Raw genomic sequence first — 27023 nt, 5'->3', positions numbered from 1 at the left:
TCACCCTTCCCTTCCCAACCATGGTCACCCTTCCCAACCACGGTCACCCTACCCTTCCCAACCACGGTCACCCTTCCCTTCCCAACCACGGTCACCCTACCCTTCCCAACCATGGTCACCCTACCCTTCCCAACCATGGTCACCCTTCCCAACCATGGTCACCCTTCCCAACCACGGTCACCCTTCCCTTCCCAACCACGGTCACCCTACCCTTCCCAACCATGGTCACCCTTCCCTTCCCAACCACGGTCACCCTTCCCAACCACAGTCACCCTTCCCTTCCCAACCACGGTCACCCTTCCCTTCCCAACCATGGTCACCCTTCCCTTCCCAACCATGGTCACCCTTCCCAACCATGGTCACCCTTCACAACCACAGTCACACCTTACCCTTCCCAACCACGATCACCCTTCCCTTCCCAACCACGGTCACCCTTCCGTTCCCAACCACGGTCACCCTTCCCTTCCCAACCATGGTCACCCTTCCCTTCCCAACCATGGTCACCCTTCCGTTCCCAACCATAGTCACCCTACCCTTCCCACCCACGGTCACCCTTCCCTTCCCAACCACGGTCACCCTTCCCTTCCCAACCATGGTCACCATTCCCAACCACAGTCACCCTTCTCTTCCCAACCATGGTCACCCTTCCCAACCACGGTCACCCTTCCCTTCCCAACCACGTCACCCTCCCAACCACGGTCACCCTTCCCTTCCCAACCACGGTCACCCTCACCCTTCCCTTCCCAACCACGGTCACCCTTCCTTCCCAACCATGGTCACCCTTCCCTTCCCAACCACGGTCACCCTTCACAACCACAGTCACCCTTCCCAACCACGGTCACCCTTCCCTTCCCAACCATGGTCACCCTTCCCAACCACAGTCACCCTTCCCTTCCCAACCATGGTCACCCTTCCCAACCACGGTCACCCTTCCCTTCCCAACCACGGTCACCCTACCCTTCCCAACCACGGTCACCCTTCCCTTCCCAACCACGGTCACCCTTCCCTTCCCAACCACGGTCACCCTTCCCTTCCCAACCACGGTCACCCTACCCTTCCCAACCATGGTCACCCTTCCCAACCACGGTCACCCTACCCTTCCCAACCACGGTCACCCTACCCTTCCCAACCACAGTCACCCTACCCTTCCCAACCACGGTCACTCTACCCTTCCCAACCACGGTCACCCTACCCTTCCCAACCACAGTCACCCTACCCTTCCCAACCATGGTCACCCCACCCTTCCCAACCATGGTCACCCTATCCTTCCCAACCACGGTCACCCTTCCCAACCAAGGTCACCCTTCCCTTCCCAACCATGGTCACCCTTCCCTTCCCAACCATGGTCACCCTTCACAACCACGGTCACCCTTCCCTTCCCAACCACGGTCACCCTTCCCTTCCCAACCACGGTCACCCTTCCCAACCAAGGTCACCCTTCCCTTCCCAACCATGGTCACCCTTCCCTTCCCAACCATGGTCACCCTTCACAACCACGGTCACCCTTCCCAACCAAGGTCACCCTACCCTTCCCAACCACGGTCACCCTACCCTTCCCAACCACAGTCACCCTTCCCTTCCCAACCATGGTCACCCTTCCCAACCATGGTCACCCTTCACAACCACGGTCACCCTTCCCTTCCCAACCATGGTCACCCTTCCCTTCCCAACCACAGTCACCCTTCCCTTCCCAACCACGGTCACCCTTCCCTTCCCAACCATGGTCACCCTTCCCTTCCCAACCATGGTCACCCTTCCCAACCACGGTCACCCTTCCCTTCACAACCACGGTCACCCTACCCTTCCCAACCATGGTCACCCTACCCTTCCCAACCACGGTCACCCTACCCTTCCCAACCACGGTCACCCTACCCTTCCCAACCACGGTCACCCTACCCTTCCCAACCACGGTCACCCTTCCCTTCCCAACCATGGTCACCCTTCCCAACCACGGTCACCCTACCCTTCCCAACCACGGTCACCCTTCCCTTCCCAACCATGGTCACCCTACCCTTCCCAACCATGGTCACCCTTCCCTTCCCAACCACGGTCACCCTTCCCAACCACGGTCACCCTACCCTTCCCAACCATGGTCACCCTTCCCTTCCCAACCATGGTCACCCTTCACAACCACGGTCACCCTTCCCTTCCCAACCATGGTCACCCTTCCCTTCACAACCACAGTCACCCTTCCCTTCCCAACCACGATCACCCTTCCCTTCCCAACCATGGTCACCCTTCCCTTCCCAACCATAGTCACCCTTCCCTTCCCAACCATGGTCACCCTTCCCTTCCCAACCACGGTCACCCTTCCCAACCACAGTCACCCTACCCTTCCCAACCATGGTTACCCTTCCCTTCCCAACCACGGTCACCCTTCCCAACCACAGTCACCCTACCCTTCCCAACCATGGTCACCCTTCCCTTCCCAACCATAGTCACCCTACCCTTCCCAACCAAGGTCACCCTTCCCTTCCCAACCACGGTCACCCTTCCCTTCCCAACCATGGTCACCCTTCCCAACCACGGTCACCCTTCCCTTCCCAACCACGGTCACCCTTCCCAACCACGGTCACCCTTCCCTTCCCAACCACGGTCACCCTATCCTTCCCAACCACGGTCACCCTTCCCTTCCCAACCACGGTCACCCTTCCCTTCCCAACCACGGTCACCCTTCCCTTCCCAACCACGGTCACCCTACCCTTCCCAACCATGGTCACCCTTCCCAACCACGGTCACCCTACCCTTCCCAACCACGGTCACCCTACCCTTCCCAACCACAGTCACCCTACCCTTCCCAACCACAGTCACTCTACCCTTCCCAACCACGGTCACCCTACCCTTCCCAACCACAGTCACCCTACCCTTCCCAACCATGGTCACCCTACCCTTCCCAACCACGGTCACCCTTCCCAACCATGGTCACCCTTCCCTTCCCAACCATGGTCACCCTTCCCTTCCCAACCATGGTCACCCTTCACAACCACGGTCACCCTTCCCTTCCCAACCACGGTCACCCTTCCCTTCCCAACCACGGTCACCCTTCCCAACCACGGTCACCCTTCCCTTCCCAACCATGGTCACCCTTCCCTTCCCAACCACGGTCACCCTTCACAACCACGGTCACCCTTCCCTTCCCAACCACGGTCACCCTTCCCAACCACGGTCACCCTTCCCTTCCCAACCACAGTCACCCTACCCTTCCCAACCACAGTCACCCTACCCTTCCCAACCACGGTCACCCTACCCTTCACAACCACAGTCACCTTTCCCTTCCCAACCATGGTCACCCTTCCCAACCATGGTCACCCTTCACAACCACGGTCACCCTACCCTTCCCAACCACGGTCACCCTTCCCTTCCCAACCACGGTCACCCTTCCCTTCCCAACCACGGTCACCCTTCCCTTCCCAACCACGGTCACCCTTCCCTTCCCAACCACGGTCACCCTTCCCTTCCCAACCACGGTCACCCTTCCCTTCCCAACCACAGTCACCCTTCCCTTCCCAACCACGGTCACCCTTCCCTTCCCAACCATGGTCACCCTTCCCTTCCCAACCACGGTCACCCTTCCCTTCCCAACCATGGTCACCCTACCCTTCCCAACCATGGTCACCCTACCCTTCCCAACCACGGTCACCCTTCCCTTCCCAACCATGGTCACCCTTCCCAACCACGGTCACCCTACCCTTCCCAACCACGGTCACCCTTCCCTTCCCAACCACGGTCACCCTACCCTTCCCAACCATGGTCACCCTACCCTTCCCAACCATGGTCACCCTTCCCTTCCCAACCATGAGTAGTACACAGTAGTGTATAGTGTTCAATTTGAGACACACAACCTCTGTACCCTTTCTGTCAGGCCAAGGTCAACCGAGGAGGGGGCTGGTCCTCATAAACCAATATAGATACAAAGTAGCCTTCATATCTCAAGTTTTTTAGAATAATGCCCTTCCCATCCACCCAACATCCATGAAAACAATAATGAGTTTTTAGGATGTCCCCAGGACATCATGAAATAGTCGCCTAAAGTCTGGAGGCTTTGTCTAGTTCCTGGTTGGTATTGAGAATGTCCCTGGGACAAACTGGGAACTAGACAAAACCTCCAGGGGACAGTGACACAACGTCCTACGAATGTCAGGGGACCATGACATATTGTCTTAAGAACGTCCTAACAAACCCGGGAACTATACAATTGTCCCCCAGAGAATGTTGCCTTTGGACCAAAACGCAATGTCCTAAGAACGTCTTAACAAACCGGAAGTATAAAAATGTAAAATAAAAGTACTGAGAGTTTTGTAAAAAGGTTGTGACACTGTCCTCAGTGATGTCCTGGTCCCCCCAGAGAACGTTCCCTGTGGACTATAACGCAACGTTCTTAGAACGTTCTCAGAACGTCAACGGGGTAACGTCGAGCTGAAACCCTCAAGAGCCCTAATGGGAACGTCGCCGAATGTCCTCAGGACATCCCCTGTTTGCTGGGTGATGCCTCTGATGGAGGTTCTAAGTCTAAGTCTCATATAGCACCCTATTCCCTATATAGCGCCCTATTCCCTATATAGCACCCTATTCCCTATATAGCACCCTATTCCCTATATAGCACCCTATTCCCTATATAGCACCCTATTCCCTATATAGCACCCTATTCCCTATATAGCACCCTATTCCCTATATAGTACCCTATTCCCTATATAGCACCCTATTCCCTATATAGCACCCTATTCCCTATACAGTACCATATTCCCTATACAGTACCCTATTCCCTATATGGTCTAAAGTAGTGCACTATATAGAGAATAGGGTGCGATTTGGGATTAAAAAAAAGGTGAAGTGAACTCTCTCCAACTGCCACAGTACAGCTCCGCGGCTTGAAAACCCGAACAGAACAAAACAATCATTCACCATCTCCTAGCAACAAAGGAACCCATTCAAGCAGCCACTCACAACAAGGCTACTGCTCTTTTTACATGTCCACTTCACTCCTAGAAAGGGGAACGCTGGTTCAGAGTGTTCTCTTTTCTATTTTCATAACCTTATTGTATTCGCATCAGCGGTAGAACTCAGCTCGGCTCTAGGCTCACTGCTTACGTCCCAAATGCCACCCTATGCCCTATATAACGTATAGGCCGCTGGTCTAAAGTAGTGCACTATATAATAGGGAATAGGGTGCCAATTGGGATACACAGTGTTGCCTGTTCTCTCATTTAGTAAGCAGGCCCAGATGTGGTGGGAGGGAGGTGTGTGTGAGTGTGTGGTGTGTGTGTGTGTGTGTGTGTGTGTGTGTGTGTGTGTGTGTGTGTGTGTGTGTGTGTGTGTGTGTGTGTGTGTGTGTGTGTGTGTGTGTGTGTGTGTGTGTGTGTGTGTGTGTGTGCGTCAGGCTCTAGGTCTCCTCCCAGGTTGATACTGGTTCTGTGGACTACGTTGGCAGTGTGTTAATCCAGGCCTTGTATAGCTAGCTGTTATTCCTTCACTGTTGGCAATCAGAGGGCTGTTGGCTTGGCACGCTGGTCGTGGTTCCACTAGCTATCATTAGCACCCTTAGGTCTGCATACAGCACTACAGTAGGCTACAGAACCACTCTGTGTGAATAGTACAGTCCTACAGTACAGAACATCACCACTATGTCCGTAATACAATAGGACGGTGTCTCTATGGGCCCACCTCCCCAACACAGTGTCTCTATGGGCCTACCTTCCGAACACAGTGTCTCTATGGGCCCACCTTCCCAACACAGTGTCTCTATGGGCCCACCACCCCAACACAGTGTCTCTATGGGCCCACTACCCCACCACAGTGTCTCTATGGGCCCACTACCCCACCACAGTGTCTCTATGGGCCCACTACCCCACCACAGTGTCTCTATATGGGCCCACTACCCCACCACAGTGTCTCTATGGGCCCACTACCCCACCACAGTGTCTCTATGGGCCCACTACCCCACCACAGTGTCTCTATATGGTCCCACTACCCCACCACAGTGTCTCTATGGGCCCACTACCCCACCACAGTGTCTCTATGGGCCCACTACCCCACCACAGTGTCTCTATGAGCCCACTGCCCCACCACAGTGTCTCTATATGGGCCCACTACCCCACCACAGTGTCTCTATGGGCCCACTGCCCCACCACAGTGTCTCTATATGGGCCCACTACCCCACCACAGTGTCTCTATGAGCCCACTACCCCACCACAGTGTCTCTATGGGCCCACTGCCCCACCACAGTGTCTCTATATGGGCCCACTACCCCACCACAGTGTCTCTATGAGCCCACTGCCCCACCACAGTGTCTCTATGGGCCCACTGCCCCACCACAGTGTCTCTATATGGGCCCACTACCCCACCACAGTGTCTCTATGGGCCCACTGCCCCACCACAGTGTCTCTATGAGCCCCCACAGTGTCTCTATATGGGCCCACTACCCCACCACAGTGTCTCTATGGGCCCACTGCCCCACCACAGTGTCTCTATGAGCCCACTACCCCAACACAGTGTCTCTATGGGCCCACTACCCCACCACAGTGTCTCTATGGGCCCACTACCCCACCACAGTGTCTCTATATGGGCCCACTACCCCACCACAGTGTCTCTATGGGCCCACTACCCCACCACAGTGTCTCTATGGGCCCACTACCCCACCACAGTGTCTCTATATGGGCCCACTACCCCACCACAGTGTCTCTATGGGCCCACTACCCCACCACAGTGTCTCTATGGGCCCACTACCCCACCACAGTGTCTCTATGAGCCCACTGCCCCACCACAGTGTCTCTATATGGGCCCACTACCCCACCACAGTGTCTCTATGAGCCCACTACCCCAACACAGTGTCTCTATGGGCTCACTATGACACCACAATGTCTCTATGGGCTCACTACGACACCACAGTGTCTCTATGGGCCCACTACCCACCACCGTGTCTCTATATGGGCCCACTACCCCATCACAGTGTCTCTATGAGCCCACTACCCCACCACAGTGTCTCTATGGGCTCACTACCCCACCACAGTGTCTCTATGGGCCCACTGCCCCACCACAGTGTCTCTATGAGCCCACTGCCCCACCATAGTGTATCTGTGAGCCCACTACCCCACCACAGTGTCTCTATATGGGCCCACTGCCCCACCACAGTGTCTCTATATGGGCCTATAGTCCTGTACTTCACCACTGTGGTTTGTACTGCTGGAATGACGCAGGGTGGAACAGCTGACACACACACGGCTATCAGACTCATTCTAACAAACACAGGAAACAAAACTGGGATTTTTTTATTGTTTGGTTTCTCCCTGGACAGCAAAAACCCCCCTTACCTTCCAATGAAATTCTGAATTAGAGTTCAACAATTTAGACTCCTCATTTCCTGTGAGTTCCTGTGAGAGACTTAACATGGAATAGAGAGACTCATGAATGCACTGAATGCCCTCTGTTGCAGCAGCTGAACACACTCAAGCCTCCCCTCCTCCTCTCACCCCCTCCTCTCCCCCTGAGACACTCTCTCACCCTCACCACTAGACCTGTGAGTCAATCTAACGCAGATAGTATTTAGAATGCACATAAACATGAGGGTTGGGGTCAGAACAGACTGCTGGTGATCAAAATGCATAGCATTGGACAAGGATGCAGCAGGCAGCAAGGAGTATCATCAGCAGCAGTATCATCAGCAGTATCCTTGCCTTGGAATAGCCTAGCCTTGGAATAGCCTAGCCTTGGAATAGCCTTGGAATAGCCTAGCCTTGGTATACCCTAGCCTTGGTATACCCTAGCCTTGGAATAGCCTAGCCTAGCCTTGGTATACCCTAGCCTTGGTATACCCTAGCCTTGGAATAGCCTTGGTATACCCTAGCCTTGGTATACCCTAGCCTTGGAATAGCCTAGCCTTGGTATACCCTAGCCTTGGTATACCCTAGCCTTGGAATAGCCTAGCCTTGGTATACCCTAGCCTTGGCATACCATAGCCTTGGTATACACTTGCCTTGGTATACCCTTGCCTTGGAATAGCCGAGCCCTGGTATACCCTAGCCTTGGTATACTCTAGCCTTGGTATACCCTAGCCTTGGAATAGCCGAGCTTTGGTATACAGGTGTGGAGATATACAGTAGTGCTTGCATTAGTGGAAACAGGGCAATAGCCTGGTCCCAGATCTGTTTGTGCTGTCTTGCCAACTCCCATTGTCATTGTCGCACAGAGTGGCCAGAAAGCCCAGACAGATTAGTGAACCAGGCTACGTATCTCAGAGGAAGCAGTGTTAGATCCTGTGAGAGGAGACAGAGAGGAGGAAAAAGGAGGACAGGAGGACTGGGAGACACGATGACACATTAATAATCCTAGTTTCTCACGACAGCCGTTATCAATTCTTGAATCCTCCCTCTGTTTGCTAGCTAGCTCCACATAACAGGCCCTGGGGTGCTAGACTACAGTTAACTGACTCCTGTCGACTATGGCTAGCATGCCATTTTAGACTCATCAACAGCACAGCTTCCAGACCTGGGTTCAAATAGTATTTTAAATATTTTAAATATTTTAAGCATTATCTCTAGTCTGCCTGTAGTACCAGATAGGGGCGGCAGCGTAGCCTAGTGGTTAGAGCGTTGGACAAGTTAACCGGAAGGTTGCAGGTTCAAACCCCCGAGCTGACAAGTTACAAATCTGTCATTCTGCCCCTAAACAGGCAGTTAACCCACTGTTCCTAGGCTGTCATTGAAAATAAGAATTTGTTCTTAACTGACTTGCCTAGTTAAATAAATAAAAAAATAAATAGGCAGGTTTATTTGAATTTTGTGACTATTATCTTTGGTCCATTAAGCCAGGCAAGCTCAATCAAGAATTAAAAATTATTTCAAAATAGTATTTGAACCCAGTTCTACTATAAAGAACACCGGTTCAGCCATTCCAAACATAACAATGTTACAGCGGCCTGGTCTGCATATGGACGATGTGAAGGGACGCCACATTTTAACGCCTCGGCCAAGCGGTCTTCTCAAGACTCTACATAAGGACTCTTTTGACAGGGAAAGATGAAGAGAGAGGCTATTCTATTCTTTCTCCTGTTGCTGCTGGACTCAATTGAGCTTGAAACCCTAAAAATAGATAATTGGTTAATTGGTGAGTCTTGCCCGTAACAGCTGAGACACACACACACACACACACACACACACACACACACACACACACACACACACACACACACACACAAAACAGCGAGACGCAGACAGTGTCACTTCACTTATCTCCACATTATTGTGATGGACCTGATCTGTAATAAAGCACCTTTTGTGGATTAAAAAAACACATTTTGATTGGTTGGGTCTGCCTACCAAGAGGGTGGGCCTGTCTACCAAGTAGTTGGGTCTGTCTACCAAGTGGGTGGGCCTGTCTACCAAGTAGTTGGGTCTGTCTACCAAGTGGGTGGGCCTGTCTACCAAGCGGGTGGGCCTGTCTACCAAGTAGTTGGGCCTGTCTACCAAGTGGGTGGGCCTGTCTACCAAGCGGGTGGGCCTGTCTACCAAGTAGTTGGGTCTGTCTACCAAGTGGGTGGGCCTGTCTACCAAGTAGTTGGGTCTGCCTACCAAGCGGGTGGGCCTGTCTACCAAGTAGTTGGGTCTGTCTACCAAGTGGGTGGGCCTGTCTACCAAGCGGGTGGGCCTGTCTACCAAGTAGTTGGGCCTGTCTACCAAGTGGGTGGGCCTGTCTACCAAGCGGGTGGGCCTGTCTACCAAGTAGTTGGGCCTGTCTACCAAGTGGGTGGGCCTGTCTACCAAGTGGGTGGGCCTGTCTACCAAGTGGGTGGGCCTGTCTACCAAGAGGGTGGGCCTGTCTACCAAGTGGGTGGGCCTGTCTACCAAGAGGGTGGGCCTGTCTACCAAGAGGGTGGGCCTGTCTATCAAGAGGGTCGGCCTGTCTACCAAGTGGGTGGGCCTGTCTACCAAGAGGGTGGGCCTGTCTACCAAGTGGGTGGGCCTGCCTACCAAGATGGTGGGCCTGTCTACCAAGAGGGTGGGCCTGCCTACCAAGAGGGTGGGCCTGGCTCCCCGGTGGATGGGCCTGGATCCCCAGTGGATGGGCCTGTCTCCTTAGTGGGTGGGCCTGGCTCCCCAGTGGGTGGGCCTGACTCCCCAGTGGGTGGGCCTGGCTCCCCAGTGGGTGGGCCTGTCTCCTTAGTGGGTGGGCCTGGCTCCCCAGTGGGTGGGCCTGTTTCCTTAGTGGGTGGGCCTGTCTCCTTAGTGGGTGGGCCTGGCTCCCCAGTGGGTGGGCCTGGCTCCCCAGTGGGTGGGCCTGTCTCCTTAGTGGGTGGGCCTGTCTCCTTAGTGGGTGGGCCTGGCTCCCCAGTGGGTGGGCCTGTCTCCTTAGTGGGTGGGCCTGGCTCCCCAGTGGGTGGGCCTGTCTCCTTAGTGGGTGGGCCTGGCTCCCCAGTGGGTGGGCCTGGCTCCCCAGTGGGTGGGCCTGTCTCCTTAGTGGGTGGGCCTGGCTCCCCAGTGGGTGGGCCTGGCTCCCCAGTGGGTGGGCCTGTCTCCTTAGTGGGTGGGCCTGGCTCCCCAGTGGGTGGGCCTGGCTCCCCAGTGGGTGGGCCTGTCTCCTTAGTGGGTGGGCCTGGCTCCCCAGTGGGTGGGCCTGTCTCCTTAGTGGGTGGGCCTGGCTCCCCAGTGGGTGGGCCTGGCTCCCCAGTGGGTGGGCCTGTCTCCTTAGTGGGTGGGCCTGGCTCCCCAGTGGGTGGGCCTGGCTCCCCAGTGGGTGGGCCTGGCTCCCCAGTGGGTGGGCCTGTCTCCTTAGTGGGTGGGCCTGGCTCCCCAGTGGGTGGGCCTGTCTCCTTAGTGGGTGGGCCTGGCTCCCCAGTGGGTGGGCCTTGCTCCCCAGTGGGTGGGCCTGTCTCCTTAGTGGGTGGGCCTGGCTCCCCAGTGGGTGGGCCTGGCTCCCCAGTGGGTGGGCCTGTCTCCTTAGTGGGTGGGCCTGGCTCCCCAGTGGGTGGGCCTGTCTCCTTAGTGGGTGGGCCTGGCTCCCCAGTGGGTGGGCCTGGCTCCCCAGTGGGTGGGCCTGGCTCCCCAGTGGGTGGGCCTGTCTCCTTAGTGGGTGGGCCTGGCTCCCCAGTGGGTGGGCCTGGCTCCCCAGTGGGTGGGCCTGGCTCCCCAGTGGGTGGGCCTGGCACTCCAGTGGGTGGGCCTGGCTCCCCAGTGGGTGGGCCTGTCTCCTTAGTGGGTGGGCCTGGCTCCCCAGTGGGTGGGCCTGTCTCCTTAGTGGGTGGGCCTGGCTCCCCAGTGGGTGGGCCTGGCTCCCCAGTGGGTGGGCCTGGCTCCCCAGTGGGTGGGCCTGGCTCCCCAGTGGGTGGGCCTGGCTCTCCAGTGGGTGGGCCTGGCTCCCCAGTGGATGGGCCTGTCTCCTTAGTGGGTGGGCCTGGCTCCCCAGTGGGTGGGCCTGTCTACCAAGTGGGTGGGCCTGTCTACCAAGTGGGTGGGCCTGTCTACCAAGAGGGTGGGCCTGTCTACCAAGTGGGTGGGCCTGTCTACCAAGAGGGTGGGCCTGTCTACCAAGAGGGTGGGCCTGTCTATCAAGAGGGTTGGCCTGTCTACCAAGTGGGTGGGCCTGTCTACCAAGAGGGTGGGCCTGTCTACCAAGTGGGTGGGCCTGCCTACCAAGATGGTGGGCCTGTCTACCAAGAGCGTGGGCCTGCCTACCAAGAGGGTGGGCCTGGCTCCCCGGTGGATGGGCCTGGATCCCCAGTGGATGGGCCTGTCTCCTTAGTGGGTGGGCCTGGCTCGCCAGTGGGTGGGCCTGACTCCCCAGTGGGTGGGCCTGGCTCCCCAGTGGGTGGGCCTGTCTCCTTAGTGGGTGGGCCTGGCTCCCCAGTGGGTGGGCCTGACTCCCCAACGGGTGGGCCTGTCTCCTTAGTGGGTGGGCCTGGCTCCCCAGTGGGTGGGCCTGTTTCCTTAGTGGGTGGGCCTGTCTCCTTAGTGGGTGGGCCTGGCTCCCCAGTGGGTGGGCCTGGCTCCCCAGTGGGTGGGCCTGTCTCCTTAGTGGGTGGGCCTGTCTCCTTAGTGGGTGGGCCTGGCTCCCCAGTGGGTGGGCCTGTCTCCTTAGTGGGTGGGCCTGGCTCCCCAGTGGGTGGGCCTGTCTCCTTAGTGGGTGGGCCTGGCTCCCCAGTGGGTGGGCCTGTCTCCTTAGTGGGTGGGCCTGGCTCCCCAGTGGGTGGGCCTGGCTCCCCAGTGGGTGGGCCTGTCTCCTTAGTGGGTGGGCCTGGCTCCCCAGTGGGTGGGCCTGGCTCCCCAGTGGGTGGGCCTGTCTCCTTAGTGGGTGGGCCTGGCTCCCCAGTGGGTGGGCCTGGCTCCCCAGTGGGTGGGCCTGTCTCCTTAGTGGGTGGGCCTGGCTCCCCAGTGGGTGGGCCTGGCTCCCCAGTGGGTGGGCCTGGCTCCCCAGTGGGTGGGCCTGGCTCCCCAGTGGGTGGGCCTGTCTCCTTAGTGGGTGGGCCTGGCTCCCCAGTGGGTGGGCCTGGCTCCCCAGTGGGTGGACCTGGCTCCCCAGTGGGTGGGCCTGGCTCCCCAGTGGGTGGGCCTGGCTCTCCAGTGGGTGGGCCTGGCTCCCCAGTGGGTGGGCCTGTCTCCTTAGTGGGTGGGCCTGGCTCCCCAGTGGGTGGGCCTGTCTCCTTAGTGGGTGGGCCTGGCTCCCCAGTGGGTGGGCCTGGCTCCCCAGTGGGTGGGCCTGGCTCCCCAGTGGGTGGGCCTGTCTCCTTAGTGGGTGGGCCTGGCTCCCAGTGGGTGGGCCTGTCTCCTTAGTGGGTGGGCCTGGCTCCCCAGTGGGTGGGCCTGGCTCCCCAGTGGGTGGGCCTGGCTCCCCAGTGGGTGGGCTTGTCTCCTTAGTGGGTGGGCCTGGCTCCCCAGTGGGTGGGCCTGGCTCCCCAGTGGGTGGGCCTGTCTCCTTAGTGGGTGGGCCTGGCTCCCCAGTGGGTGGGCCTGTCTCCTTAGTGGGTGGGCCTGGCTCCCCAGTGGGTGGGCCTGTCTCCTTAGTGGGTGGGCCTGGCTCCCCAGTGGGTGGGCCTGGCTCCCCAGTGGGTGGGCCTGTCTCCTTAGTGGGTGGGCCTGGCTCCCCAGTGGGTGGGCCTGTCTCCTTAGTGGGTGGGCCTGGCTCCCCAGTGGGTGGGCCTGTCTCCTTAGTGGGTGGGCCTGGCTCCCCAGTGGGTGGCCCCCTGCCCAGTCATGTGAAATCCATAGATTAGGGCTTAATGAATATTATTTAAATTTCAATCAACTGTAAATAGTTGTTATATTTTTGTTCGGTTTTTTTTTTCTTCACATTTTTATACACCGAGTATACAAAACATTAAGAACACCTGCTCTTTCCATGACAGACTGACCAGGTGAATCCAGGTGAAAGGTATGATCCCTTATTGATGTCACTTGTTAAATCCATTTAAATCAGAATAGATGAAGGGGAGGAGACAGGTTAATGAAGGATTTTGAAGCTTTGAGACAATTGAGACATGGGTTGTGTATGTGTGTCATTCAGAGGGTGAATGGGCAAGACTAAAGAGTCTTTGAATGGGGTATGGTAGTAGGTCAAGAACTACAACGCTGCTGGGTAATCCATGTTCAACAGTTTCCTGGGTGTATCAAAAATGGTCCACCAACCAGGCAGTTCTGAGGGCAAAAGGGGAGATGCGACTGAATATTAGGAAGGTATTCTTAATGTTTTGTAAACTCAGTTGTTGTATGGGAGTTTATGTAATAGAATGTTTGCAGGCTGATAGAGAAATGTTGAGATTAGATGGAATGTAACAGCCCTGAGAACATAGTGTTATCTAACAGCCCTGAGAACATGGTGTTATCTAACAGCCCTGAGAACATAGTGTTATCTAACAGCCCTGAGAACATAGTGTTATCTAACAGCCCTGAGAACATAGTGTTATCTAACAGCCCTGAGAACATCATGTTATCTAACAGCCCTGAGAACATAGTGTTATCTAACAGCCCTGGTAACATAGTGTTATCTAACAGCCCTGAGAACATAGTGTTATCTAACAGCCCTGAGAACATAGTGTTATCTAACAGCCCTGGTAACATAGTGTTATCTAACAGCCCTGAGAACATAGTGTTATCTAACAGCCCTGAGAACATAGTGTTATCTAACAGCCCTGAGAACATAGTGTTATCTAACAGCCCTGAGAACATAGTGTTATCTAACAGCCCTGAGAACATAGTGTTATCTAACAGCCCTGAGAACATAGTGTTATCTAACAGCCCTGAGAACATAGTGTTATCTAACAGCCCTGGTAACATAGTGTTATCTAACAGCCCTGAGAACATAGTGTTATCTAACAGCCCTGAGAACATGCTGTTATCTAGGTAACAGCCCTGAGAACATAGTGTTATCTAACAGCCCTGAGAACATAGTGTTATCTAACAGCACTGAGAACATCATGTTATCTAACAGCCCTGAGAACATAGTGTTATCTAACAGCCCTGAGAACATAGTGTTATCTAACAGCCCTGAGAACATAGTGTTATCTAACAGCCCTGAGAACATAGTGTTATCTAACAGCCCTGAGAACATGGTGTTATCTAACAGCCCTGTGTTATCTAACAGCCCTGAGAACATAGTGTTATCTAACAGCCCTGAGAACATAGTGTTATCTAACAGCCCTGGTAACATAGTGTTATCTAACAGCCCTGAGAACATAGTGTTATCTAACAGCCCTGAGAACATGCTGTTATCTAGGTAACAGCCCTGAGAACATAGTGTTATCTAACAGCCCTGGTAACATAGTGTTATCTAACAGCCCTGAGAACATAGTGTTATCTAACAGCCCTGGTAACATAGTGTTATCTAACAGCCCTGAGAACATAGTGTTATCTAACAGCCCTGAGAACATAGTGTTATCTAACAGCCCTGGTAACATAGTGTTATCTAACAGCCCTGAGAACATAGTGTTATCTAACAGCCCTGAGAACATAGTGTTATCTAACAGCCCTGAGAACATAGTGTTATCTAACAGCCCTGAGAACATATGTTATCTAACAGCCCTGAGAACATAGTGTTATCTAACAGCCCTGGTAACATAGTGTTATCTAACAGCCCTGAGAACATAGTGTTATCTAACAGCCCTGAGAACATAGTGTTATCTAACAGCCCTGGTAACATAGTGTTATCTAACAGCCCTGAGAACATAGTGTTATCTAACAGCCCTGATCTAACAGCCCTGAAACATAGTGTTATCTAACAGCCCTGAGAACATAGTGTTATCTAACAGCCCTGAGAACATAGTGTTATCTAACAGCCCTGAGAACATAGTGTTATCTAACAGCCCTGAGAACATAGTGTTATCTAACAGCCCTGAGAACATAGTGTTATCTAACAGCCCTGAGAACATAGTGTTATCTAACAGCCCTGAGAACATAGTGTTATCTAACAGCCCTGAGAACATAGTGTTATCTAACAGCCCTGGTAACATAGTGTTATCTAACAGCCCTGAGAACATGGTGTTAACATAGAACATGTTATCTAACAGCCCTGAGAACATAGTGTTATCAGCCCTGAGAACATAGTGTTATCTAACAGCCCTGAGAACATAGTGTTATCTAACAGCACTGAGAACATCATGTTATCTAACAGCCCTGAGAACATAGTGTTATCTAACAGCCCTGAGAACATAGTGTTATCTAACAGCCCTGAGAACATAGTGTTATCTAACAGCCCTGAGAACATAGTGTTATCTAACAGCCCTGAGAACATGGTGTTATCTAACAGCCCTGAGAACATAGTGTTATCTAACAGCCCTGAGAACATAGTGTTATCTAACAGCCCTGGTAACATAGTGTTATCTAACAGCCCTGAGAACATAGTGTTATCTAACAGCCATGAGAACATGCTGTTATCTAGGTAACAGCCCTGAGAACATAGTGTTATCTAACAGCCCTGGTAACATAGTGTTATCTAACAGCCCTGAGAACATAGTGTTATCTAACAGCCCTGGTAACATAGTGTTATCTAACAGCCCTGAGAACATAGTGTTATCTAACAGCCCTGAGAACATAGTGTTATCTAACAGCCCTGGTAACATAGTGTTATCTAACAGCCCTGAGAACATAGTGTTATCTAACAGCCCTGAGAACATAGTGTTATCTAACAGCCCTGAGAACATGGTGTTATCTAACAGCCCTGAGAACATGGTGTTATCTAAGAGCCCTGAGAACATGGTGTTATCTAACAGCCCTGAGAACATGGTGTTATCTAACAGCCCTGAGAACATGGTGTTTTCTAACAGCCCTGAGAACATGGTGTTATCTAACAGCCCTGAGAACATGGTGTTATCTAACAGCCCTGAGAACATAGTGTTATCTAACAGCCCTGAGAACATAGTGTTATCTAACAGCCCTGAGAACATAGTGTTATCTAACAGCCCTGAGAACATAGTGTTATCTAACAGCCCTGAGAACATAGTGTTATCTAACAGCCCTGAGAACATGGTGTTATCTAACAGCCCTGAGAACATAGTGTTATCTAACAGCCCTGAGAACATAGTGTTATCTAAGAGCCCTGGTAACATAGTGTTATCTAACAGCCCTGAGAACATGGTGTTATCGAACAGCCCTGAGAACATGGTGTTATCTAACAGCCCTGAGAACATGGTGTTATCTAACAGCCCTGAGAACATGGTGTTATCTAACAGCCCTGAGAACATGGTGTTATCTAACAGCCCTGAGAACATGGTGTTATCTAACAGCCCTGAGAACATGGTGTTATCTAGGTAACAGCCCTGAGAACATGGTGTTATCTAACAGCTCTGAGAACATGGTGTTATCTAACAGCCCTGAGAACATGGTGTTATCTAGGTAACAGCCCTGAGAACATGGTGTTATCTAACAGCACTGAGAACATAGTGTTATCTAACAGCCCCGAGAACATGGTGTTATCTAACAGCCCTGAGAACATGGTGATATCTAGGTAACAGCCCTGAGAACATGGTGTTATCTAGGTAACAGCCCTGAGAACATGGTGTTATCTAACAGCTCTGAGAACATGGTGTTATCTAACAGCCCTGAGAACATGGTGTTATCTAACAGCCCTGAGAACATGGTGTTATCTAAGAGCCCTGAGAACATGGTGTTATCTAAGAGCCCTGAGAACATGGTGTTATCTAACAGCCCTGAGAACATGGTGTTATCTAACAGCCCTGAGAACATGGTGTTATCTAACAGCCCTGAGAACATGGTGTTATCTAACAGCCCTGAGAACATGGTGTTATCTAACAGCCCTGAGAACATAGTGTTATCTAACAGCCCTGAGAACATAGTGTTATCTAACAGCCCTGAGAACATAGTGTTATCTAACAGCCCTGAGAACATAGTGTTATCTAACAGCCCTGAGAACATAGTGTTATCTAACAGCCCTGAGAACATGCTGTTATCTAGGTAACAGCCCTGAGAACATTGTGTTATCTAACAGCCCTGGTAACATAGTGTTATCTAACAGCCCTGAGAACATAGTGTTATCTAACAGCCCTGGTAACATAGTGTTATCTAACAGCCCTGAGAACATAGTGTTATCTAACAGCCCTGAGAACATAGTGTTATCTAACAGCCCTGAGAACATAGTGTTACCTAACAGCCCTGAGAACATAGTGTTATCTAACAGCCCTGGTAACATAGTGTTATCTAACAGCCCTGAGAACATAGTGTTATCTAACAGCCCTGAGAACATAGTGGTATCTAACAGCCCTGAGAACATAGTGTTATCTAACAGCCCTGGCAACATAGTGTTATCTAACAGCCCTGAGAACATAGTGTTATCTAACAGCCCTGAGAACATGCTGTTATCTAGGTAACAGCCCTGAGAACATAGTGTTATCTAACAGCCCTGAGAACATAGTGTTATCTAACAGCCCTGAGAACATGCTGTTATCTAGGTAACAGCCCTGAGAACATAGTGTTATCTAACAGCCCTGAGAACATAGTGTTATCTAACAGCCCTGAGAACATAGTGTTATCTAACAGCCCTGAGAACATAGTGTTATCTAACAGCCCTGAGAACATAGTGTTATCTAACAGCCCTGGGAACATAGTGTTATCTAACAGCCCTGAGAACATAGTGTTATCTAACAGCCCTGAGAACATAGTGTTATCTAACAGCCCTGAGAACATAGTGTTATCTAACAGCCCTGAGTTAACATAGTGTTATCTAACAGCCCTGAGAACATAGTGTTATCTAACAGCCCTGAGAACATAGTGTTATCTAACAGCCCTGAGAACATAGTGTTATCTAACAGCCCTGAGAACATAGTGTTATCTAACAGCCCTGAGTAACATAGTGTTATCTAACAGCCCTGAGAACATAGTGTTATCTAACAGCCCTGAGAACATGCTGTTATCTAGGTAACAGCCCTGAGAACATAGCCCTGTTATCTAGTGTTACAGCCCTGAGAACATAGTGTTATCTAACAGCCCTGAGAACATAGTGTTATCTAACAGCCCTGAGAACATAGTGTTATCTAACAGCCCTGAGAACATAGTGTTATCTAACAGCCCTGAGAACATAGTGTTATCTAACAGCCCTGAGAACATAGTGTTATCTAACAGCCCTGGTAACATAGTGTTATCTAACAGCCCTGAGAACATAGTGTTATCTAACAGCCCTGAGAACATAGTGTTATCTAACAGCCCTGAGAACATAGTGTTATCTAACAGCCCTGAGAACATAGTGTTATCTAACAGCCCTGAGAACATAGTGTTATCTAACAGCCCTGAGAACATAGTGTTATCTAACAGCCCTGAGAACATAGTGTTATCTAACAGCCCTGAGAACATGGTGTTATCTAACAGCCCTGAGAACATAGTGTTATCTAACAGCCCTGAGAACATAGTGTTATCTAACAGCCCTGAGAACATAGTGTTATCTAACAGCCCTGAGAACATAGTGTTATCTAACAGCCCTGAGAACATGCTGTTATCTAGGTAACAGCCCTGAGAACATAGTGTTATCTAACAGCCCTGAGAACATAGTGTTATCTAACAGCCCTGAGAACATAGTGTTATCTAACAGCCCTGAGAACATAGTGTTATCTAACAGCCCTGAGAACATAGTGTTATCTAACAGCCCTGAGAACATAGTGTTATCTAACAGCCCTGAGAACATAGTGTTATCTAACAGCCAGCATAGTGTTATCCAGCCCTGAGAACATAGTGTTATCTAACAGCCCTGAGAACATAGTGTTATCTAACAGCCCTGAGAACATAGTATCTAACAGCCCTGAGAACATCTAACAGCCCTGAGAACATAGTGCCCAGCCCTGAGAACATAGTGTTATCTAACAGCCCTGAGAAACATAGTGTGTATCTAACAGCCCTGAGAACATAGTGTTATCTAACAGCCCTGAGAACATAGTGTTATCTAACAGCCCTGAGAACATAGTGTTATCTAACAGCCCTGAGAACATAGTGTTATCTAACAGCCCTGAGAACATAGTGTTATCTAACAGCCCTGAGAACATAGTGTTATCTAACAGCCCTGAGAACATAGTGTTATCTAACAGCCCTGAGAACATGTGTTATCTAACAGCCCTGAGAACATAGTGTTATCTAACAGCCCTGGAACATAGTGTTATCTAACAGCCCTGAGAACATAGTGTTATCTAACAGCCCTGAGAACATAGTGTTATCTAGTGTTACAGCCCTGAGAACATAGTGTTATCTAACAGCCCTGGTAACATAGTGTTATCTAACAGCCCTGAGAACATAGTGTTATCTAACAGCCCTGAGAACATAGTGTTATCTAACAGCCCTGAGAACATGGTGTTATCTAAAAGCCCTGAGAACATGGTGTTATCTAACAGCCCTGAGAACATGGTGTTATCTAACAGCCCTGAGAACATGGTGTTATCTAACAGCCCTGAGAACATGGTGTTATCTAGGTAACAGCCCTGAGAACATGGTGTTATCTAACAGCTCTGAGAACATGGTGTTATCTTACAGCCCTGAGAACATGGTGTTATCTAACAGCCCTGAGTACATGGTGTTATCTAGGTAACAGCCCTGAGAACATGGTGTTATCTAACAGCCCTGAGAACATAGTGTTATCTAACAGCCCTGAGAACATCATGTTATCTAACAGCCCTGAGAACATAGTGTTATCTAACAGCCCTGGTAACATAGTGTTATCTAACAGCCCTGAGAACATAGTGTTATCTAACAGCCCTGAGAACATAGTGTTATCTAACAGCCCTGGTAACATAGTGTTATCTAACAGCCCTGAGAACATAGTGTTATCTAACAGCCCTGAGAACATAGTGTTATCTAACAGCCCTGGTAACATAGTGTTATCTAACAGCCCTGAGAACATAGTGTTATCTAACAGCCCTGAGAACATGCTGTTATCTAGGTAACAGCCCTGAGAACATAGTGTTATCTAACAGCCCTGGTAACATAGTGTTATCTAACAGCCCTGAGAACATAGTGTTATCTAACAGCCCTGGTAACATAGTGTTATCTAACAGCCCTGAGAACATAGTGTTATCTAACAGCCCTGGTAACATAGTGTTATCTAACAGCCCTGAGAACATAGTGTTATCTAACAGCCCTGAGAACATAGTGTTATCTAACAGCCCTGAGAACATAGTGTTATCTAACAGCCCTGAGAACATAGTGTTATCTAACAGCCCTGAGAACATAACAGCCCTGAGAACATAGTGTTATCTAACAGCCCTGAGAACATAGTGTTATCTAACAGCCCTGAGAACATAGTGTTAACATAGTGTGTATCTAACAGCCCTGAGAACATAGTGTTATCTAACAGCCCTGGTAACATAGTGTTATCTAACAGCCCTGAGAACAGCCAGCTGAGAACATAGTGTTATCTAACAGCCCTGGAACATAGTGTTATCTAACAGCCCTGAGAACATAGTGTTATCTAACAGCCCTGAGAACATAGTGTTATCTAACAGCCCTGAGAACATAGTGTTATCTAACAGCCCTGAGAACATAGTGTTATCTAACAGCCCTGAGAACATGGTGTTATCTAACAGCCCTGAGAACATGGTGTTATCTAACAGCCCTGAGAACATAGTGTTAACAGCCCTGAGAACATAGTGTTATCTAACAGCCCTGAGAACATGGTGTTATCTAACAGCCCTGAGAACATAGTAACAGCCCTGAGAACATGGTGTTATCTAACAGCCCTGAGAACATGGTGTTATCTAACAGCCCTGAGAACATGGTGTTATCTAACAGCCCTGAGAACATGGTGTTATCTAGGTAACAGCCCTGAGAACATGGTGTTATCTAACAGCCCTGAGAACATAGTGTTATCTAACAGCCCTGAGAACATCATGTTATCTAACAGCCCTGAGAACATAGTGTTATCTAACAGCCCTGGAACATGGTGTTATCTAACAGCCCTGAGAACATAGTGTTATCTAACAGCCCTGAGAACATAGTGTTATCTAACAGCCCTGAGAACATAGTGTTATCTAACAGCCCTGAGAACATAGTGTTATCTAACAGCCCTGAGAACATAGTGTTATCTAACAGCCCTGGAACATAACATAGTGTTATCTAACAGCCCTGAGAACATAGTGTTATCTAACAGCCCTGAGAACATGCTGTTATCTAAACAGCCCTGAGAACATAGTGTTATCTAACAGCCCTGGTAACATAGTGTTATCTAACAGCCCTGAGAACAGAGTGTTATCTAACAGCCCTGAGAACATAGTGTTATCTAACAGCCCTGAGAACATAGTGTTATCTAACAGCCCTGAGAACATAGTGTTATCTAACAGCCCTGGAACATAGTGTTATCTAACAGCCCTGAGAACATAGTGTTATCTAACAGCCCTGAGAACATAGTGTTATCTAACAGCCCTGAGAACATAGTGTTATCTAACAGCCCTGAGAACATAGTGTTATCTAACAGCCCTGAGAACATAGTGTTATCTAACAGCCCTGAGAACATAGTGTTATCTAACAGCCCTGAGAACATAGTGTTATCTAACAGCCCTGAGAACATAGTGTTATCTAACAGCCCTGAGAACATGCTGTTATCTAACAGCCCTGAGAACATAGTGTCTATCTAACAGCCCTGGTAACATAGTGTTATCTAACAGCCCTGAGAACATAGTGTTATCTAACAGCCCTGGTAACATAGTGTTATCTAACAGCCCTGAGAACATAGTGTTATCTAACAGCCCTGGTAACATAGTGTTATCTAACAGCCCTGAGAACATAGTGTTATCTAACAGCCCTGGTAACATAGTGTTATCTAACAGCCCTGAGAACATAGTGTTATCTAACAGCCCTGAGAACATAGTGTTATCTAACAGCCCTGAGAACATGGTGTTATCTAAAAGCCCTGAGAACATGGTGTTATCTAACAGCCCTGAGAACATGGTGTTATCTAACAGCCCTGAGAACATGGTGTTATCTAACAGCCCTGAGAACATGGTGTTATCTAACAGCCCTATCAGCCCTGAGGTAAACAGCCCTGAGAACATGGTGTTATCTAACAGCCCTGAGAACATGGTGTTATCTAACAGCCCTGAGAACATAGTGTTATCTAACAGCCCTGAGAACATGCTGTTATCTAGGTAACAGCCCTGAGAACATAGTGTTATCTAACAGCCCTGAGAACATAGTGTTATCTAACAGCCCTGAGAACATCATGTTATCTAACAGCCCTGAGAACATAGTGTTATCTAACAGCCCTGAGAACATAGTGTTATCTAACAGCCCTGAGAACATAGTGTTATCTAACAGCCCTGAGAACATAGTGTTATCTAACAGCCCTGAGAACATAGTGTTATCTAACAGCCCTGAGAACATAGTGTTATCTAACAGCCCTGAGAACATAGTGTTATCTAACAGCCCTGAGAACATAGTGTTATCTAACAGCCCTGAGAACATAGTGTTATCTAACAGCCCTGAGAACATAGTGTTATCTAACAGCCCTGAGAACATAGTGTTATCTAACAGCCCTGAGAACATAGTGTTATCTAACAGCCCTGAGAACATGGTGTTATCTAACAGCCCTGAGAACATGGTGTTATCTAACAGCCCTGAGAACATGGTGTTATCTAACAGCCCTGAGAACATGGTGTTATCTAACAGCCCTGAGAACATGGTGTTATCTAACAGCCCTGAGAACATGGTGTTATCTAACAGCCCTGAGAACATAGTGTTATCTAACAGCCCTGAGAACATAGTGTTATCTAACAGCCCTGAGAACATGGTGTTATCTAGGTAACAGCCCTGAGAACATGGTGTTATCTAACAGCTCTGAGAACATAGTGTTATCTAACAGCCCTGAGAACATAGTGTTATCTAACAGCCCTGAGAACATGGTGTTATCTAACAGCCCTGAGAACATAGTGTTATCTAACAGCCCTGAGAACATAGTGTTATCTAAGAGCCCTGGTAACATAGTGTTATCTAACAGCCCTGAGAACATGGTGTTATCTAACAGCCCTGAGAACATGGTGTTATCTAACAGCCCTGGTAACATAGTGTTATCTAACAGCCCTGAGAACATGGTGTTATCTAACAGCCCTGAGAACATAGTGTTATCTAACAGCCCTGAGAACATAGTGTTATCTAAGAGCCCTGGTAACATAGTGTTATCTAACAGCCCTGAGAACATGGTGTTATCTAACAGCCCTGGTAACATAGTGTTATCTAACAGCCCTGAGAACATGGTGTTATCTAACAGCCCTGAGAACATAGTGTTATCTAACAGCCCTGAGAACATGGTGTTATCTAACAGCCCTGAGAACATGGTGTTATCTAACAGCCCTGAGAACATGGTGTTATCTAAAAGCCCTGAGAACATGGTGTTATCTAACAACCCTGAGAACATGGTGTTATCTAACAGCCCTGAGAACATGGTGTTATCTAGGTAACAGCCCTGAGAACATGGTGTTAGCTAACAGCTCTGAGAACATGGTGTTATCTAACAGCCCTGAGAACATGGTGTTATCTAACAGCCCTGAGAACATGGTGTTATCTAACAGCCCTGAGAACATGGTGTTATCTAACAGCCCTGAGAACATGGTGTTATCTAACAGCCCTGAGAACATGGTGTTATCTAACAGCCCTGAGAACATGGTGTTATCTAACAGCCCTGAGAACATGGTGTTATCTAACAGCCCTGAGAACATAGTGTTATCTAACAGCCCTGAGAACATGGTGTTATCCTAACAGCCCTGAGAACATGGTGTTATCCTAACAGCCCTGAGAACATGGTGTTATCTAGGTAACAGCCCTGAGAACATGGTGTTATCTAACAGCCCTGAGAACATGGTGTTATCTAACAGCCCTGAGAACATGGTGTTATCTAACAGCCCTGAGAACATAGTGTTATCTAACAGCCCTGAGAACATGGTGTTATCCTAACAGCCCTGAGAACATGGTGTTATCTAACAGCCCTGAGAACATGGTGTTATCTAGGTAACAGCCCTGAGAACATGGTGTTATCTAGGTAACAGCCCTGAGAACATGGTGTTATCTAACAGCCCTGAGAACATAGTGTTATCTAACAGCCCTGAGAACATGGTGTTATCTAACAGCCCTGAGAACATGGTGTTATCTAACAGCCCTGAGAACATGGTGTTATCCTAACAGCCCTGAGAACATGGTGTTATCTAGGTAACAGCCCTGAGAACATGGTGTTATCTAACAGCCCTGAGAACATGGTGTTATCTAGGTAACAGCCCTGAGAACATGGTGTTATCCTAACAGCCCTGAGAACATAGTGTTATCTAACAGCCCTGAGAACATGGTGTTATCCTAACAGCCCTGAGAACATAGTGTTATCTTAGTAAAAAGTAAAAGCTCCGTCTCCAACCTCTGTATGTGTGTGTGTCTTTACATTCATTGTTGATGCACTCAGACTGTGTGTCTCTGTTGAGGTATGTTGACTAGTATAAACAGCCTCCATGCTCCTTATGTTCCTTCCTGTTAAAATAGGGTTCAGGGGTCACCTGCTTGGTGTTGTCATACTGCAGTCGTCATGCCTAGTCATGGAGACATGTCGAGGCATAGGACAAGAAGAGGGAAGCATCCAGTGTGGATATACCAATACCTTATATAGTAGTTTTGCCCAGAGCTGACGGTGCCTGGCGACAGAGCCCCATCAGGAGGCTGAAAAGACACTGGCCCTCAGAGTCTCAAAAAGTTATACAGCTGCACCATCGAGAGCATCTTGACTGTCTACATCACCACCTGGAATGGCAAATGCACCGCCCTTGACTGCAAATTCGCTAGAGAGAGAGAGAGACGGAGACTCGGCCTCAACCTTTTTAGTCTTTACTGAAGACTCATCTCTTCAGTGGGTCATATGATTGAGTGTAGTCTGGCCCAGGAGTGTGAAGGTGAATGGAAAGGCACTGGAGCAACGAACCGCCCTTGCTGTCTCTTCACTCACTGTGATTCTCTGCCTCTAACCCTATTACAGGGGCTGAGTCACTGGCTTACTGGTGCTCTTCCATGCCGTTCCTTGGAGGGGTGCGTCACTTGAGTGGGTTGAGTGACTGATATGATCTTCCTGTCTGGGTTGGCGCCCCCCCTTGGGTTGTGCCGTGGGGGAGAACTTTGTGGGCTATACTCGGCCTTGTCTCAGGATGGTAAGTTGGTGGTTGAAGATATCCCTCTAGTGGTGTGGGGGCTGTGCTTTGGCAAAGTGGGTGGGGTTATATCCTTCCTGTTTGGCCCTGTCCGGGGGTATCATCACATGGGGCCACAGTGTCTCCTGACCCCTCCTGTCTCAGCCTCCAGTATTTATGCTGCAGTAGTTTATGTGTCGGGGGGCTAGGGTCAGTTTGTTATATCTGGAGTACTTCTCCTGTCCTATCCGGTGTCATGTGTGAATTTAAGTGTGCTTTCTCTCATTTTCTTTCTCTCTCTCTCGGAGGACCTGAGCCCTGGGACCATGCCTCAGGACTACCTGGTATGATGACTCCTTGCTGTCCCCAGTCCACCTGGCCGTGCTGCTGCTCCAGTTTCAACTGTTCTGCCTGCGACTATGGAACCCTGACCTGGTCACCGGACGTGGTACCTGTCCCAGACCTGCTACCTGTCCCAGACCTGCTACCAGTCCCAGACCTGCTGTTTTCAACTCTCTGGAGACAGCAGGAGTGGTAGAGATACTCTGAATGATCGGCTATGAAAAGCAAACTGACATTTACTCCTGAGGTGCTGACTTGCTGCACCCTCGACAACTACTGTGGTTATTATTATTTGACCATGCTGGTCATTTATGAACATTTGAACATCTTGGCCATGTTCTGTTATAATCTCCACCCGGCACAGCCAGAAGAGGACTGGCAACCCCTCATAGCCTGGTTCCTCTCTAGGTTTCTTCCTAGGTTTTGGCCTTTCTAGGGAGTTTTTCCTAGCCACCGTGCTTCTACACCTGCATTGCTTGCTGTTTGGGGTTTCAGGCTGGGTTTCTGTACAGCACTTTGAGATATCAGCTGATGTACGAAGGGCTATATAAATCAAATTTGATTTGATTTGGTGCAGACGGTCCCAGTACATCACCGGGGTCCGGTGAAAGACTCCAGGCATCCAAGACGGTTCACTCTGCTACTGTCCAGTTGTCACGTTCTGACCTTTATTTCCTTTGTTTTGTATTTATTTTAGTATGGTCAGGGCGTGAGTTGGGTGGGCAGTCTATGTTTGTTTTTCTATGTTTTGGGGTATTTCTATGTTTCGGCCTAGTGTGGTTCTCAATCAGAGGCAGGTGTCATTAGTTGTCTCTGATTGAGAATCATACTTAGGTAGCCTGGTTGTCCCTGATTGAGAATCATACTTAGGTAGCCTGGGTTTCACTGTGTGTTTGTGGGTGATTGTTCCTGTCTCTGTGTTTTGCACCAGATAGGGCTGTTTTTGGTTTTCCACATTTATTGTTTTGTAGTGCTCGTGTTTATATTTTTTTATTAAACATGAATCAATATAACCACGCTACGTTTTGGTCCTCCTCTACTTCACCACAGGAAAACCGATACACCGGTAAATGGTACCGGAGCTCTCGAACCAACAAGCTCCGAGACAGTGTCTACCCCC

Source organism: Oncorhynchus keta, chromosome 7 (genome assembly GCF_023373465.1).
Source record: "Oncorhynchus keta strain PuntledgeMale-10-30-2019 chromosome 7, Oket_V2, whole genome shotgun sequence".
Taxonomy (NCBI): Eukaryota; Metazoa; Chordata; class Actinopteri; order Salmoniformes; family Salmonidae; genus Oncorhynchus; species Oncorhynchus keta.
This window is presented reverse-complemented; position numbering follows the sequence as displayed.